This window comes from Siphateles boraxobius, unplaced genomic scaffold (assembly GCF_051911475.1).
Source record: "Siphateles boraxobius isolate OS27281-9 unplaced genomic scaffold, OSU_SipBor_1 65, whole genome shotgun sequence".
NCBI lineage: Eukaryota > Metazoa > Chordata > Actinopteri > Cypriniformes > Leuciscidae > Siphateles > Siphateles boraxobius.
In genome coordinates this window covers 12,370,414-12,379,017 of record NW_027509192.1, presented here as the reverse complement: position 1 = coordinate 12,379,017, position 8,604 = coordinate 12,370,414, and the positions used below count along the sequence as shown (strand labels likewise).

The 8,604-nt window shown below is 44.4% G+C and overlaps 1 long non-coding RNA gene across 1 annotated transcript; it reads right to left on the bottom strand.

The window, feature by feature from the left end:
• Positions 1–3,753: 3,753 nt before the first annotated feature.
• Positions 3,754–8,278, bottom strand: LOC143720446 (uncharacterized). Its single transcript, XR_013196563.1, has 3 exons — positions 7,958–8,278; positions 3,980–4,136; positions 3,754–3,883 (listed from the first exon to the last, which is right to left on the bottom strand). It is a non-coding gene; the product is annotated as an uncharacterized LOC143720446 (long non-coding RNA).
• Between the last annotated feature and the right edge of the window lie 326 nt (positions 8,279–8,604).

Here is an 8,604-nt window from a genome sequence, read left to right as displayed (position 1 = left end):
TATGCCACATTTTTATATTTAAAGATAAGAGAAAATTATACATTACCAGCATCGAACATGACGATGCATGGAGCCAAACAAGATAGCTATTTTATTAACATTGGTCAAAACGCTACAATAAATAACTTACTCGTTTACGTTCCTACACGAAATCCGAAGACATTTCCACTGACATGTAATGACTAACGTTACATGGAGCAAATCCGACCATATGTAGGCCTAAACATGGATAAACATATAAAATCTAAAAAATAGCCTACACCAGATAACTTCTGTCTGATATATCACTTTGATATTACAATTTATCAAACATTACGACAAAATGAAACACATAAACGTATTTATTATGGGGCTAATGAGATGATTACGATGGTATCTCTGACAACGGTTAATTGACAACGCAAAACAATCCCGTGATTTGCAAATAAAGCAGTTACTATTCCAGTGTTAATAACTTACACAGTTACTTTTACAGTAATTTTATTACCTGAAAACCAGGTCAGGCCGTTGCCGTTCTGAGATTTTTTGGCGCGCTCCTCGAAGACAAAATGGTTAGAAAAGGCGGGGCTTAGCAAAGGGGTGGTTTGAGTACACAATTAAGATATCTATAAAATAATTTCGACTAGTCAGAATGTTCATTCAAGATATCTACACTGAAATTCTTCCTAGTCACAAAGCTGAATGCAGATATCTCCAAAGAAAGATCCTCCTAGTCAAAAAGCAGACTGAGATATCTATAATTAAATTGAATATATCTTTAAATGAGTTTTGACTAGGACGAGTTCCAATTCAAGATATCTCTAATTAAGTTTTGCCTAGGCAAAAATCCAGTTCAAGATATCTACAACTGTAATTTGACTAGTAATAAATTACTTAAAGATATCTACATATTTATTTTTGGATATCTTTAAAAACGATGAATTAATGATATCTCCAATTTGATTATGACTAGACAAAACCCAGTTAGATATCTCTAATTGAATTGCCACTAGTGCAAATTATAATTTGAGATATCTCTAATTAGAAATCCAGCGGAAATAATTTTTTTACAGATATGTTCATTTACAATTTCTACTAGTCAAAACTCATTTGTAGATATCTGAAAATATTTTCCAACTGAAGTCAATGGAAGAATATGACTAGTCATAAAAGCATTGTAGATATCTGTAATGTATATTATGACTAGTCAAATTAACATTGTAGATATCTCCAATGCATATTATGACTAGTCACAATCACATTGTAGATATCTTAATTGCAATTACAACGAGTCAAAATTGCAGAAGAGATATCTGGAACTGGAATTATGACTAGTCAAAACTGATTTATGACTAGTACGGGAAGGAGTATTTAATGTTAAAAAGGCTTGCCATACTCGCAGTTGCTCTCCACCGACTGCGCTGATCAAAAGCATGATGGGAAACGACTTGCTGACGACACAGCTTAATGTTGATTGGTTTAAACAACCGTGATGTATTGTTCTCTTTAAATTGATTGATTTTAAAACTCGGATATCATGTTTTATGTGTAGCCTATGTTATGTGTGAATATTCCCAAACTCTCAGACCATGCGCAAGGCCTCATGGGACGTAGGAAACTTATCTTTTTAAACCTTACGAAGAAATATATTATTCTACTCACCCTTCAACCATTGAACATTTAAAGGACTTTTAAAAGTGTTAAAGCATCAACAAGGTAGGCCTACTTTCAACAGACCATGAATAATCTCTGAAAAAGCATCTTTCGACAGCAAAATCGGTCAGTTAAATATCACTATGGTAATCTGTATTATGTAACATACGTTCCCTTAATAATAATAAAATGTTTTACTTCAGCATTGCGTGATACTATTTTAAAGTGATTCCAGTCATTTTGACAGATAATAAATTGTAGTTACCTGTGAAACCAAACCTGGAAAGAGACGTGAGGATTTGGGGAGGATTCCAGTGAATTATTAATGGTATACATCGTAAATTAAATCGGGAGAACAGACCACAAATGTGCAGCATGTTGACATTTATCATACTATTACAGCGAAATTCAAAAGTAAAAAAGAAAATAATCACGAGGAAAAGAATGCAGAGCTGAGCTGGGCAGGACCAGCGGCGAAGAGGGCCTTGAGCTGGGCAGGACCAGCGGCGAAGAGGGCCTCGGCTCTGGCTTGACGTGGTTGACGTGAAGCTCTGGCTGGACGTGGCTGACGTGAAGCTCTGGCTGGACGAGGCTGACGTGAAGCTCTGGCTGGACGCGGCTGACGTGAAGCTCTGGCTGGACGCGGCTGACGTGAAGCTCTGGCTGGACGCGGCTGACGTGAAGCTCTGGCTGGACGCGGCTGACGTGAAGCTCTGGCTGGACGGTCTCTGGCTGGACGGTCTCTGGCTGGACGGTCTCTGGCTGGACTGAGCGCTGGCAGGGCCAGCGGCGAAGAGGACTGAGCGCTGGGCAGGGCCAGCGGCGAAGAGGACTGAGCGCTGGGCAGGGCCAGCGGCGAAGAGGGTCTTGAGCTGGGCAGGACCAGCGGCGAAGAGGGCCTTGAGCTTGGCAGGACCAGCGGCGAAGAGGACTGAGCGCTGGGCAGGACCAGCGGCGAAGAGGGGCTTGAGCTGGGCAGGACCAGCGGCGAAGAGGGCCTTGAGCTGGGCAGGACCAGCGGCGAAGAGGACTGAGCGCTGGGCAGGACCAGCGGCGAAGAGGGCCTTGAGCTGGGCAGGACCAGCGGCGAAGAGGGCCTTGAGCTGGGCAGGACCAGCGGCGAAGAGGGCCTCGGCTCTGGCTTGACGTGGTTGACGTGAAGCTCTGGCTGGACGTGGCTGACGTGAAGCTCTGGCTGGACGCGGCTGACGTGAAGCTCTGGCTGGACGCGGCTGACGTGAAGCTCTGGCTGGACGCGGCTGACGTGAAGCTCTGGCTGGACGCGGCTGACGTGAAGCTCTGGCTGGACGGTCTCTGGCTGGACGGTCTCTGGCTGGACGGTCTCTGGCTGGACGGTCTCTGGCTGGACGGTCTCTGGCTGGACGGTCTCTGGCTGGACGGTCTCTGGCTGGACGGTCTCTGGCTGGACGGTCTCTGGCTGGACGTGGCTGGCGTGAAGCGCAGAGCTTATCCGAAGGGCAATATCAATGTACTGCTCTAACGTCCATTGAGGGGTGTTGTCCGGCATAAGGTACTCTAGGAGGTCCGTAAGGCCATAACGGAACATGTCTTTCAAGACATTATCATCAACGTCCACCCCATCACAGAGTCCACAAAACTCCTCCACATATTTCACATAAGGCGGTCACCTTGGCTGAGGCGAAAGAGACTGGCTGCTGGATTCATTTTTGGTTCGGTCGTTCTGTTACGTCGCAGCAAGGACAAAGCAGAGAGTGAATCCAAATGCAAGCACTTTAATAATCCAACAAACCGGTAATCCAGGGTAAACTCAGAACTAGGAACAAGGTACTCAGAACTCAGACTACAAGCAGCATTAAACAACGACCGACAAAACACAACTGAAGCACAGGGGTTTAAATACACAGGCAAACAAGATAACAAGGGGTCGGGGCTAATTAGAAACACCTGGAGAGACTAATAAACAAGAAAAACTACAAGTGACTACAAAACATGGCACAGGACAGGAAATAACAAAAGTCAACACAAGACAAGGAAAACATAAGACAGGAATCGTGACAGTTACAAAATGGTTTTGAAATTTATTTTGGAATTACAATTCAAATAACACTGTGTTACATCTGAAATCCTTATGTATCAAGTATTTATTTACCCACTCCCATGTTCGCAACCCGTTCAAGCTCTGTTGTAGATGGTAAAATCTCAATATCTGGGCCAGAGAGGAGGAAAAGGTGTATTTGCCAGACAGAATTTTCTTGCCTTCCCGGTGGTCCTGGGATACACAAAAATACACAGTTAAATAATATCTTAAACATCGGTAAATCACTGTTAATTATGCAAATGGCTACCATAGCAAAGCCCGACTTACTGTAAAGTCCTTGGACCTGACGCCGGAAAAGGCGTCTAGTTGAAGTAAGGAGATTGTTATTAGAGTTAGCTGAGAGCTGCTGTCTGGCTCTTGAGATGCTGTTAAAAATTCTGTCAAAGATCGCTGGCGGCATCTCTTGATCTGATGACATGGTAGGCTGAGAGAAACATTGCATTTTGTAGAAAAAGTTTTTAAAAAGTTTTAACAGAAAATTAAAAAATAAGTAATAAATTGCAAGACAGAAAACAATGTGATAATAAACCAAATTAAAATTATACTTAAATATTACATAGATTTGTGTGGATGAGCATGTACAGAATTGTCAAAAGCTGAAGCCGTGTAAAAATTATTCAAATAATTGTTTTACTAAATATACACGTGTTTAAAGTGGATTAAATGACTCCAGGTTTGTCTCTTTGGAGGGAGATGTCATAAATACAGATTAAACAATCATTGATTCCTCTTCATATTATCATATTATTCATTCCTCTAAATCATATTATATTATTTACTGCAAATGACATGTACTCAGCCTTTCAGTAATTGTATTACTCCTGTTTGGTTAAAAGGATCTTGTCCTTTATACACATTGTTCTAAAAAAAATTTTTTTTTAATTCAAATCAAGAACTATTAGAATTTATAACTGGCTTAAAACTTTTAGAAAAAAAAGAACATACGGTAAACATACGTTCCCTTTCGAGAGGTCTCTCCTATTGCGTAAGTAGCTTACGCTATGGGAAAACTCCTTTTCTCGAGAATATTGAAGTCTTTATGTAAAACGCATTGCAGCTGCACAGCTGACAGCAATGAACGAAGGAAGCTCGGTCATTGGCTGTGCTGCGGCAACTTGCTCGAACCAATGACGGGGCGACTCTGAATGTGCGACCAATGAGCGCGCTTCGCGCCCGCGCGCGTCAGAGCCCGCCAAGATGGGCGTGGCCAAGAGCTATTTATTGGGCGCCCCGTCATGAGAGTTCTTTAGATTTAATCTCCTTCAGCGAACACCTTCTTCGCTGGATCCTCCGGATTATTGAAGCCTTCAGCGCCGTCGAAAAGCATACCAGCGGGATTGATACGAGGACGTCGGCACCTTCAGCCGCCTTCGAACGCCATCCTACTGAGCCATCCGGCGTGCCACACACGCAAGTATCTTTACATCTGTTCGCCCCGCGACACTTGTAAAAGAGCAATTTTCTGAGGCGTTGTTTCAAATGCTTTCCTGCGCGTCGTGCAGAGACCTTCTCCCGGACGGGGATCGTCACATCATCTGCGCTCGCTGCCTGGGCCGGGACCACGCAGAAGCTGCTTTGACCAAGGGCGGATGCCCGGAATGTGATGACCTGGGTCTTTCCGCACTGCGGGCTCGCCTCGCCGCTTTCGCCGTGAGCGAGCCCATCGCCCCCACCCCTCTGTTTGAGCCGCGCACTAAGAAAAAGCGCCGCTCACAGAGGCTTCCTGAACCGGAGCTCAGTGACGTCACGCCGAGCCAGTCTCCGCGTTCTTCACCGCCGCTCTTACCTTCCCCACCGCCGGTTCAGTTCACCCAGCCGGACCCACACCCCTCTAGCAGAGCGGTGGGCCTTGTGACTTCGGCGCGTCCGAGGACGATGGGGTAATGGATGACAGCTTGTCCATCGACGCTGCATCGGACGACTGGCCGGGCTCCACTCTCGACCCCGCCCCGTCGACGCTAGCTAGCACCAGCGGGGGCTCCACCATGGATACGGAGATTATCCGCGTCCTCTCGAAGGCCGTAGAGGACCTCGGGCTCGATTGGTCTTCTCCCGTGGAACCAACCCGAAGCCGACTGGATGAGTGGTTTCCTAAGGGGCGCTAGGAGGATGAACCCTTCACGCCCCCCCTCAGTGCCGATCTGGGACCTAGCTACTGTCCTAGACGCTCTTAAAGGGCCCCCGTTCGAACCACTCCGAACCGTGCACCTTAAACAGCTCTCGCTCAAGACTGCGCTCTTGCTGGCACTCGCCTCGGTCAAGAGAGTGGGCGACCTGCACGCGCTTTCGACAAGCGCTGCCTGCCTAGAATTCGGACCTAACGACTGCAGGGTCGTCCTTAGACCGAAACATGGGTATATTCCTAAAGTGCTCACCACTCCCTTCAGAGCACAGGTTATCTCCCTAACTGCGCTATCGTCTCCAGCAGACGAACACGACGCTAATCTACTCTGCCCCGTTAGGGCTCTCAGAGTGTATTTGGAGCGTTCTGCCCTATTCAGACAGACAGAACAACTGTTTGTATGCTTTGGCGGCCGTACGAAAGGTTCCGCCGTTTCAAAGCAGAGAATCTCTCACTGGATAGTTGAGGCTATAGCGCTGGCTTATGAAGCTAAGGGACTTCAATGCCCCTGGGGAGTCAAAGCACACTCCACCAGGAGTGTGGCTTCTTCCTGGGCATGGTCGAGCGGGATACCGATCGAGGATATTTGTGCGGCGGCAGGCTGGGCCTCACCGTCCACATTTATCAGGTTCTACAACCTACAGGTCCCGACATTGCATTCCAATGTACTATTAGCATGATACTAGTTGAACTACGAGTTCGTATCTAGATTATGTATGTGCTTGTGTCACACTGAGCGCCTTCTAGCCGCTCTGTATTTTTCCCACATATAAAGCTCGCCTCTGCCAGCTAGTTGGATGATAACTTTGCTTTTCAGCTCAGGCACCTGCCTCTGGCTATCATAAGGCGAAGTTCAGCACGCACGGCGTTTTGCATGGTGTTCCCATAGCGTAAGCTACTTACGCAATAGGAGAGACCTCTCGAAAGGGAACGACTCGGTTACTAACGTAACCTCGGTTCCCTGAGAGGAGGGAACGAGTATTGCGTAAGCTGCCGTGCTTGTGCTTGGTTAGTTCGCTTCAGTCGTTTTAACCTAAAGAACTCTCATGACGGGGCGCCCAATAAATAGCTCTTGGCCACGCCCATCTTGGCAGGCTCTGACGCGCGCGGGCGCGAAGCGCGCTCATTGGTCGCGCATTCAGAGTCGCCCCGTCATTGGTTCGAGCAAGTTGCCGCAGCACAGCCAATGACCGAGCTTCCTTCGTTCATTGCTGTCAGCTGTGCAGCTGCAATGCGTTTTACATAAAGACTTCAATATTCTCGAGAAAAGGAGTTTTCCCATAGCGTAAGCTACTTACGCAATACTCGTTCCCTCCTCTCAGGGAACCGAGGTTACGTTAGTAACCGAGTCGTTTTCTCAAACGCATCTTGGCCAGGAATTCAATGTTGCCTAAAATATCAAGATTTTGTTTTTCTGTTTTCATACTTGCTTCTGTCTTGTATCATGTCTGCACAGACCGAACAGCTTATGACATTAAAGTAAGCAACAGGAAAACAAAACCTGGATATTTTAGAAGTAGAAATGACCCGTAACGTTAATGGTCACTCTACAGAACAGATAGCATAGCTGCTACTGTAACGTACATTGCAAAGTGGAATTCTTCACTGCCTACACCAGCACATACCTTTGCAGCAATATGCCACATTTTTATATTTAAAGATAAGAGAAAATTATACATTACCAGCATCGAACATGACGATGCATGGAGCCAAACAAGATAGCTATTTTATTAACATTGGTCAAAACGCTACAATAAATAACTTACTCGTTTACGTTCCTACACGAAATCCGAAGACATTTCCACTGACATGTAATGACTAACGTTACATGGAGCAAATCCGACCATATGTAGGCCTAAACATGGATAAACATATAAAATCTAAAAAATAGCCTACACCAGATAACTTCTGTCTGATATATCACTTTGATATTACAATTTATCAAACATTACGACAAAATGAAACACATAAACGTATTTATTATGGGGCTAATGAGATGATTACGATGGTATCTCTGACAACGGTTAATTGACAACGCAAAACAATCCCGTGATTTGCAAATAAAGCAGTTACTATTCCAGTGTTAATAACTTACACAGTTACTTTTACAGTAATTTTATTACCTGAAAACCAGGTCAGGCCGTTGCCGTTCTGAGATTTTTTGGCGCGCTCCTCGAAGACAAAATGGTTAGAAAAGGCGGGGCTTAGCAAAGGGGTGGTTTGAGTACACAATTAAGATATCTATAAAATAATTTCGACTAGTCAGAATGTTCATTCAAGATATCTACACTGAAATTCTTCCTAGTCACAAAGCTGAATGCAGATATCTCCAAAGAAAGATCCTCCTAGTCAAAAAGCAGACTGAGATATCTATAATTAAATTGAATATATCTTTAAATGAGTTTTGACTAGGACGAGTTCCAATTCAAGATATCTCTAATTAAGTTTTGCCTAGGCAAAAATCCAGTTCAAGATATCTACAACTGTAATTTGACTAGTAATAAATTACTTAAAGATATCTACATATTTATTTTTGGATATCTTTAAAAACGATGAATTAATGATATCTCCAATTTGATTATGACTAGACAAAACCCAGTTAGATATCTCTAATTGAATTGCCACTAGTGCAAATTATAATTTGAGATATCTCTAATTAGAAATCCAGCGGAAATAATTTTTTTACAGATATGTTCATTTACAATTTCTACTAGTCAAAACTCATTTGTAGATATCTGAAAATATTTTCCAACTGAAGTCAATGGAAGAA